Source organism: Pseudorasbora parva, chromosome 21, assembly GCF_024679245.1.
Source record: "Pseudorasbora parva isolate DD20220531a chromosome 21, ASM2467924v1, whole genome shotgun sequence".
In the NCBI taxonomy this organism is placed as follows: domain Eukaryota; kingdom Metazoa; phylum Chordata; class Actinopteri; order Cypriniformes; family Gobionidae; genus Pseudorasbora; species Pseudorasbora parva.
This window is the reverse complement of record NC_090192.1, coordinates 17101741-17111422: the sequence shown is the minus strand read 5'-3', so window position 1 is coordinate 17111422 and position 9682 is coordinate 17101741. Positions and strand designations below refer to the sequence as shown.

At 34.1% G+C, this 9682-nt stretch overlaps 1 long non-coding RNA gene across 3 annotated transcripts; it reads right to left on the bottom strand.

Annotated features, from left to right (window-relative positions):
* Positions 1-2231: 2231 nt before the first annotated feature.
* LOC137056017 (uncharacterized) lies at positions 2232-8122 on the bottom strand. Of its 3 annotated transcripts, none has more exons than XR_010900167.1 (8): positions 7923-8122; positions 4988-5080; positions 4804-4913; positions 4579-4679; positions 4052-4144; positions 3858-3973; positions 3628-3722; positions 2232-2649 (listed from the first exon to the last, which is right to left on the bottom strand). It is a non-coding gene; the product is annotated as an uncharacterized lncRNA (long non-coding RNA). The 3 variants fall into 3 exon arrangements; XR_010900168.1 differs by lacking the exon at positions 7923-8122 and adding an exon at positions 7228-7288; XR_010900169.1 differs by lacking the exons at positions 4579-4679; positions 4804-4913; positions 4988-5080; positions 7923-8122 and adding an exon at positions 7228-7246 and having other exon boundaries at positions 2233-2649.
* Between the last annotated feature and the right edge of the window lie 1560 nt (positions 8123-9682).

The window sequence follows — 9682 nt, the reverse complement described above, 5'->3', positions numbered from 1 at the left end:
CTCCTAATATGGTCATAACAGCTGTGGAAACACAAGACGAAACATGAGCTGCCTTCCGCAGACAAAATGTATGGCAAGCTGGGTTAGCATTTAATGTCCTTGTCTGTGTTAGACATAATTAAGTTTTGACTAGTCAAAATTCTAATTCTAGATATCTGTTATTCAATTTTGACTCTTTGTAACTTTAATTAATATATCTACAATGTGATTATGACTCATAGTAGCCTATACTACAACTCTATTTTGACTAGTTATATTCCTCCCTGAGGTTTTTTACTAGTAGAAATTATAATTAAAGATATCTATAAATAATTTTGTACCAGGCATAATTAGAGATATCTCAAATAAAAAGGTTACAAGTGATAATTAAATTAGATATAGCCTATGTCTAACTGAAATACCACTAAAATCATATTTTTAAATTTTTTGACTAGGAAAAATGTATATAAAAAAGATATATCTTGAATTGAAATTCTTTTATAATCAAATCTTATTTTAAGGTATCTGCAATTTACTTTTGGATATCTCAATCTGAATTTTGACTAGGAAGACCTTTCTTTGGAGACATCTGCATTTAGCTTTGTGACTAGAAAGAATTAAATATAATATATATATATATATATATATATATATATATATATATATACTAGAAATTCTAGTATAAGTATAAATGGTTTATAAAACATTTGTGACCCGTCACGGAAAGTAGGGACACAAGTCGGTTCTGGGGCATTTTGAGTTATTTTTGAGAAATCTAATAATATTTGGAGAAGTTGTGGCCATCTGAATGTAGGCCTTTAGAAAAGTTTAAACGAGAGAAAACAGCCTCTAAAGTTTTACAGTTCTCACCTGTTCTCACCTGCTGGGTGTGACAATAGGGCTAATTTAAATCTCATTTAGATAAGCCATGCTTAAAAAAAAAATTATGATTATATTAATTATGATTATTTGAAAAAAAAAAAAAGTAAAGCTGCATGGTTGCTAGTAACGACAGACACAACAGAAAAAACATTACCATCTAAAAGCCCATTATAGTAATGTTTTTTTTTTTTTTTTTTGGCAGGTGATACGATGCTAACTGTAATGTATTGGAGTTGATGTTATAATACCTGATGGCCGCTAGAGGGCACTCCCGTGCTGTTGTTTGTTGTTCATTCCTGTATGTCGAGTAAAACAGTTCATACCAGTGCAGCCATGTCTCCGGTTCTTTCCATACATGCTCTGAGAAAAGAAAACAGAATGTTATGTGTTAGTATAGCATATTGATGCAGACATAACACAAATTGGCGACGAGTATAAAGTTCCCACTGCCAATATAAAGCTGTCGGTCAAGTTGAAAGGATGGCTTCAATCATCGGACATGTCGAGGCGTTCGACGAGGCAAAAGAGCAATGGACTACGTATGTAGAACGTTTTGAACATTTTGTGGTGGCTAATGGCATTAGCGCTGAGAAAAAAGTGCCAGTTTTTCTCAGTGTTATGGGGGCATCGACTTATGGACTTTTACGTAGTCTCATTGCACTAGTTAAGCCCAGGACTATGGAATATGACGAGATTGTGAACACCCTCCAAGCACATTTTACCCCCAGACCCATTGTGATTGCTGAGAGGTTTAAATTTCACAAACGGAATCAAGCACACTGTAAAAAAAAAAAAGTTGAGTTAACTTAAAAAAATAAAGCAACCAGCTGCAAAGCATTTTTGAGTTTACTCAACTTCAGTGGTTGAAGTTATGCCAAATCATTTTTGAAAGTTCACTAAACTTATTTGATTAAGTTAATTATACTTTACTCAGTAAGTCCATCTAACTACCAGTCCAACTCAAAGAAACAAGTTAGTCCAACTTCAGAGGTCTTGAAGTTCAGTAAACTCAAAAATGCTTTGCAGCTGGTTGCTTTATTTTTTTAAGTTAACTCAACTTTGTACTTTTTGTAAGTTGGTTCAACTTTGAAACCAAAAAGTTGGTTCAAATTTTTCAACTTACCAGTCCAACTCAAAGAAACAAGTTAGCACAACTTCAGAGGTCTTGGAGTTCAGTAAACTCAAAAATGCTTTGCAGCTGGTTGCTTTATTTTTTTAAGTTAACTCAATGTTGTACTTTTTGTAAGTTGTTTCAACTTTCTTCAAATATCTAACCCAGATACTTGTGTACCCACCACATTAAGAATCCAAATGCAGCCAGAACAAACCACACTGAAAATACAACACAATACAAAATACTTTGCCATCATTACAGAAAAATTTTATTGACAATTCTGCAAAACAGCATTTTCTGTCTCCAATAGGTACATTAGAAGGTGATGAACTTCTACTCCACTCTTCAATATTTATAAACAAAAAAAGATTATGCACTAAATTAGAGTACAAATTGAAATAAATAAATAAATGCTCAACCTTATGATTATCCATAAAGACTGCAGCAATTTTTTTAAGGACCAGACTCTTGCTGAGCACTGGGGGTCAAGAACATTAAACACTTTTGAAAAAAATATTTAGTAACAATTGCAGCAAAGGTATTGCACATTACCTGGTCCAATCTGCTCTTAGTACTACAGAGAGGCACCTTATATTTGGGTTTGAGTGGATGGTGGCATCATTTTCAAAGATGGTTAAGATCCTCATCTTCTCCCTTTATCCTGGCTCTATGTCCTGCAATAGAAATAAGCATAAAATTAGGGATTTTCCAGTGGACCACAGTGTGTTCAGTGTGTTCCTAAACATGCTCATGTAACTTTATTTGAAAAGTAAAGGTGGCCCTGATAAAGGGTTAGTTCCTCACAAAAATGAAAATTAGACCATGATTTAATCACCCTCAAGCCATCCTAGGTGTATATAACTTTCTTTGTGTCAGAGTTATATCAGAGTTATATATTAAAAAGCGCATTTTTACCTACCCATCCATCAGCTATTCTATCCATCATATAACTGCCCCACACACAAGCGCATGTTGACTTGCATACCGTTGGAAGCTAGATATTTTAGTCTATACAGTTTTAAGTATGGATATTTTTCTTACACAAACACGCTACTTCGCTTGAATGAATGAATGAATGATACACTTTTATGATGGATAGATGCACTTTTATGGACTTCAAAACAGAAACCACCATTCAATGCCATTATAAAGATTTGAAGAGCCATGATATTTTTTATTTAACTCTGCGTATATGAAGAATGTCCTATACACCTGACTTCAGGGTGAACAAACCATGGGCTAATTTTCATTTTTAGTTGAACTAACCTTTTAAGCTTGTTCAAATTCAGCCATTGAACTAAAACTGATAAACATAATATATTTCCCAAGCCCAAACACTGCCACACCTGAACCTGTGCTGTTAGTAGCCATTTCAGCATTGATGTAATTACAATGCTGATTCAACAACAACTTGTTGAATTTGTGCTCTCAGATGAAATCAAACTGATCACTGAGAAAGATTCAAATATGATTTTTCAATTTAGTATTTTTTACCATGACTTTGTACCCTGCTTTCGTCTCTTTACTCTGCCTTTTGGCTGACAGAGAGCAAATGATAAGTTTGTATACCTAAAAGGACCTGATAAACAGGTGAACAGGTAAAGTATTTCAGGCATGAGTGTATATGCTGATGATGACACACATCATCTTACCAGGCAAGTCTTCAGGATGTTTCCAAACTTTTCTCTTATAAACAAAGGTCCCTCTGAAAGTTGTGGCCTTTCTTTGAGCAAGTACAATGGAGTGACTGAAAGACAGAAAAAACAAATATGGAACAAGTTATATCCAAGTTATATCCTAAGAGAGGCATGGGACTTAGCTTGACAGAGAGATGACACCATTCAACCTTTAATCAAACATATATCACATGCTAAACAATTACCTGATGTTCATGTTGGTCTAGTAAGAACTTCATCTCATCTCCATTCTCTGTACAACTAGATGTGTGTTCATCCAATGAAGGGAAAAGGTGCTCTCCTGTAATACTCAGCACAGACCCTGAAAAAAACAAAAACATTGTTATAACAGTAAAAATTAAGTGTACACTTCATTTAGATCTAAAAATAATAAACTCACCTGATCTTTCAAAAGGTCACATTTTTTGCACATCTGCCAGATTTTTGTCAATGCATCACTGATGTTTGATGTTGTTGCTTTTTGTCTTTTTTTCTAAACAGGACAAATACAAAAACAAACACAAAAGCAGTTACAGTGTGTTAATTTAACGCGTAGCATTACAGAAATGGAATAATACAATGTGAAAACAACCCAATGCATAGTCTTCACTGTATTAATTAAATTAAACTGTATTTATAAAGATACAAAAGAGCATTAAGTGATTTTGTCTTGTTGTTTGAGTAACAACAAGACAGCAGGTACATAGATTGCTGTCCCCTTAAGAGCTAAGGCACATATCTAATACATCCTACTAAAAAATCTTGGATTCACTAAATTATTTATGTTCACTTAAGACATAACCTACTGTGTTTACGGTTATGCTACCCACTGTGAGCTTTTTGACAAAATAGACCTGATAAACAGGTGAACAGGTGAAGTATTTCAGGCATGAGTGTATATGCTGATGATGACACACATCATCTTACCAGGCAAGTCTTCAGGATGTTTCCAAACTTTTCTCTTATAAACAAAGGTCCCTCTGAAGGTTGTGGCCTTTCTTTGAGCAAGTACAATAGAGTGTATGTGACTGAAAGACAGAAAAAACAAATATGGAACAAGTTATATCCAAAGAGAGGCATGGGACTTAGCTTGACAGAGCGATGACACCATTCAACCTTTAATCAAACATATATCACATGCTAAACAATTACCTGATGTTCAAGTTGTAAGAACTTCATCTCATCTCCATTCTCTGTACAACTAGATGTGTGTTCATCCAACGAAGGGAAAAGGTGCTCTCCTGTAATACTCAGCACAGACCCTGAAAAAAAAACTTTGTTAAAACAGTAAAAATTAAGTGTACACTTCATTTAGATCTAAAAATAATAAACTCACCTGATCTTTCAAAAGGTCACATTTTGTGCACATCTGCCAAATTTTTGTCAATGCATCACTGATGTTTGATGTTGGTGCTTTTTTTCTTCTTTTCTAAACAGGACAAATACAAAAACAAACGCAAAAGCAGTTACAGTATGTTAATTTATCATGTAGCATTACAGAAATGGAATAATTAAAAGATATTACAACCCAATGCATAGTCTTCGCTGTATTAATTAAATATAAATGTATTTATAAAGATACAAAAGAGCATTAAGTGATGCTGTCTTGTTGTTTGAGTAACAATATATACACAAGACGGCAGGTACTTAGATTGCTTTCACTTTAAGAGCTAAAGCACATATCAAATACATCCTACTAAAACATCTTGGATTCACTAAATGATTTATGTTCAATTAAGACATAACCTACTGTGTTTAACAGTGATGCCAGTAACGCGTTACATAGTAACGCGTTACTCTAATCTGACTACTTTTTTCCAGTAACGAGTAATCTAACGCGTTACTATTTCCAAACCAGTAATCAGATTAAAGTTACTTTTCCAAGTCACTGTGAGTTACTATTTTAGTAATTTTCCTTAGTAAAAACCGACAGCTTATCAAAATTCTCAGCCCGAGTCCGGCTGGAGCCCGTGTTTTCTATTTATTTTATTTTTTTACATTGTTGCAGCCGTAAAATAATTCAGTTTTGTTTTTAATGTCAAAGTAGTTATTTTTCGTTTCGTTTTTTTTATAAACCTAATTAAGAAAAATGTTCAGAGCAATTTTTTGTTTGTTAAATTAAAGTTTATATAGGCAAGACAATTCAAGAGTTGGTTGGAGAGACTAGGCTATTAAACATGCGGTTAACTCACTGGGTCGTCACATAAAAAAATTAAAACTTTAATTTAACAAACAAAAAATTGCTCTAAACATTTTTCGAAATGATCTAAATAAAGAAACGAAACGAAATATAACTACTTTGACATCAAAAACAAAGTAGGCTAGTTATTATACCACCACTAAGGCATTTTTGACGAGCTGAGGCAGCTGATAGATTAGCCTACTGCTCGCAACGGCGCTCAAAAAAAAAACGAAACGGGCTACACAATCTAAAAAAATAAATAAAAATAAAGTACATGCAGGTTGTCTTATAGCCTACCTTACACTTCAGCAAAATTAATATAAATCCGATCTTCAATTCCCGCAGTATATGCTCATTTAACGGAGTTCACATCAAAGCAAAAGATTCCAGCATTTTATTCTGCAGCCCATTTCAAAATCAAAGATCGCAATATGAGAGAGAGCGACCTAAGCACTGGTAAGATCATTAGTCTCATTAATTTATATTGAAGATGATTGTGTTTTGTGTGACTTATTTTAAAGTTTCATTTACGGCCATATGCGTTGGCTTGCTTTACTCATTTGCAGCGATGTTTCAGTATAGCACCATCATATATATCTGACTACAACATAACACGCTCTCACACATTTATTTTTTAATTATTTGCCAGGAGTAAAATTTACACATGTGGTTTAAACAACCAATACATTTACATTTGTCCGGTTTAGTTTGAAATGCTTTCATGCACCTTCTGAATTGGTTTGTTTGAGTGATCGGAATTAAATACGTCTCGAAAGACTCTCGGAAGGCATTAAGCCTACTCCTGGTCATTTCGCAATCAGATAGATAGGCCTACCTGGTCAGAGAAAACGAATGAAGGAACCAGTTGTAAAAAGGCCATAACTCGAGCAGCTGCACTGAAGAAACGGACTCTTTAACCCTGCGCGAGCCATATCTTGACAGTGGCGCAAGCTATGGTCTCATGTTGTTTCCACCAGCACATCTCATTGTTCATTTTAATTATTAAAATAAATATAAAACGAAGCAGAAGCCTGAAAAAAGGGGCGTAAAAAAGTCGGGGCCGTCAGGCTCGGGCATAAATGCAATAAAGTGTGTTGCCAAAAACGGTTGTCATTTCTATTTTGAGGCGGCAGCGGTGTTGTCGGCAACTGCTGAATGTAACTAATAAAGTAACTTGTAATCTAACTTAGTTACTTTTAAAATCAAGTAATCTGTAAAGTAACTAAGTTACTTTTTAAAGGAGTAATCAGTAATCAGTAATCAGATTACTTTTTCAAAGTAACTGTGGCAACACTGGTGTTTAAGGTAATGCTATACCCACTGTGAGCTTTTTGACAAAATTGGGTATATGTTTCACTATCAAATTGCAATAAACACAAAAGATTAGCACTTACATGCTGTCTTTAACATTTTTAACATCATGCACGTCCTCTTATTATTTTCTCGTTCAAGCATGTGTCCTCACACTTGTCTAAGTTGTCAATAACGTTGAAGCTGTAACTTTTGGCGCGCGTTAATCAAAACAAAACGGTGTGCATGCGTCTTGCGGAAGAACATTGTAGTCGGAGCTACTTTTCTCTGTTTATGTCTATGAGGACGAGTCACGCCGAAAGTATTGTGCTACTCCGCATCGACGCCGACTGAGCTAAAATAGTCCCAAAATAAACATGTATTATAGGTGTAGCGTAATGATTCAAAATAAGACAAAAACACGGTTTAAAAAATGGATTCATAAAGTACTTGCTCATTGTATCTATTTCGTCAATTTTGAACATAAAAAAAGTTTATTACAAAGTGAAGCTTTAAATAGACGTTATTGTGCTACGTGTACAACCTCTAGCAAAATAGGCCTACATTTTATATAGTCTCCATTAAAAATATAGTCCATCCAGCCATACTCTAGCTGTATAGGTTGATATATACCTTCAAATGTTAACAGATTGCTAACAGGATCACCGAACATAACAGATAACAAACAAGATAACTAATCACCACATGCTTTAGTATGAGTTTAGTCTTTTAACATTTAACAAACAAGGTGTGCCATATATGTAGCTTAAATTATTCATAAAGCTTAAAGAAAACTTACCTCAACCAGATGAAATCCAGTCCCTTCCAAAGCGTGGTTGAAGGAGGAAACCCCGTGCAAGATACAGCGCTGACATTCTGCGCATGCGCGATGACGGGAAGTTATGAATAAATTAAAACATTACGTTTTCTCAACTTACTTGTTTGTGTTCAGTGGACGACATATTAGTAAACTTGCAGTGAAATCGTCCTTATAAGTAAACTCAACATTGCCCATATGAAAAAAACCTATATGGTTCATATATAGTGACCATATATGTTCCTTACTTAAATCAGTCAGAATTATCTTATATGTTTAATGTAAGTCCCATATATGTCATACACAAAATCAGACCGTTTATGGCCCATTTCATACTAAAAAACACACAGAAAACTTTTGGGTCATGTATGAATACTGCAAAAATCTTATATGAGTTTTACATGTAAACTGTATGCAATGGTATATGGTATTAGTAGAAAATACATGATATTCATATACAAATCATATAAAGTTCTTATACTGAATCATATGCTAGTCATATTAAATTCATATAGGATTTATTTATATTTTGTGTCATTTTTTTATATGCTTTTTATACAGATTTCATATTTTTTTAATAGGGAAATGGTGTGTTAGCTCTTCAAATTTATATACTATTACATATAAACTACATATAATAATCATACATGATTTCAGTCAATATTACAACATCTCTGCATATACTAACCATATATGATTTCAATCAATGACATACACAAATTTGTGATGGAAACACTTATTTCAACACAAAATGAAACACTCAAATTATACTCCACATGAGTAATTTACAATTCCAACTTGATAGCAAACTGAACTTTGCTCAGGAAAAAAACAAAACCCAAAATACAACAACAAAATACATTGAACACAGTGTCATGGCCATCGATCAAAGTTAATTAACGGATTAATTCACCCCAAAATGAAAATTGACTGATAATTTACTCACCCCCATCTCATCCAAGATGTTCATGTCTTTATTTCTTCAGTGGAAAAGAAATTAAGTTTCTTGAAGTAAACATTCCAGGATTGTTCATCATATAATGCTTTTCAGTTGCAACCAAAATGTTGAAGGTCCAGATCAACGCCGTTTCAAAGGGCTTTGATGGCCTTCATAGCCTCTGCGTGATCCCAGATCAGGGATAGGGTCTTATCTAGTCAAACGATCAGTCATTTAAAAAAATGTTTATACTTTTCAACCTTAATTGTTCAACTTGCTCAGCTCTGCGAAGTGCCAAGGATGACGTAATCACGTGTAAATGGTCACATAGACAGAAGTCCCGCTCTCGTGTTTACTGAGCACTCGTGTGAAGACTAATAAACGCCCTTTAGCAAAAACACTCAATTTTCAACTTCAAAATCATCCAATATCGTTGTTTTATCTTTTTTTTATTGGCTAGAGGGCATTTGTATTAGTCTTCACATGAGCGCTTTGTAAACACGAAGGCGGAACTGCATTGATTTGGACCTTCAGTATTTTGGTTGCAACTAAAAACCATTATATGATGAAAAATCCTGGAATATTTTCTTCAAAAAACTGAATTTCTTTTCGACTGAAGAAAGAAAGACATGAACATCTTGGATGATGGGGTTAAGTAAATTATCAGGACATTTTAAAAAATAATTAAAAAAAAATCCATATTTTTGACTTTAGACTAAAATATCTTCCGGCAGTCAACTGTGCGGGTCTATTTACGCCAAAAGAGTGACCTCTGACCTGAAGCATGATGTTTTGATGAATGCGG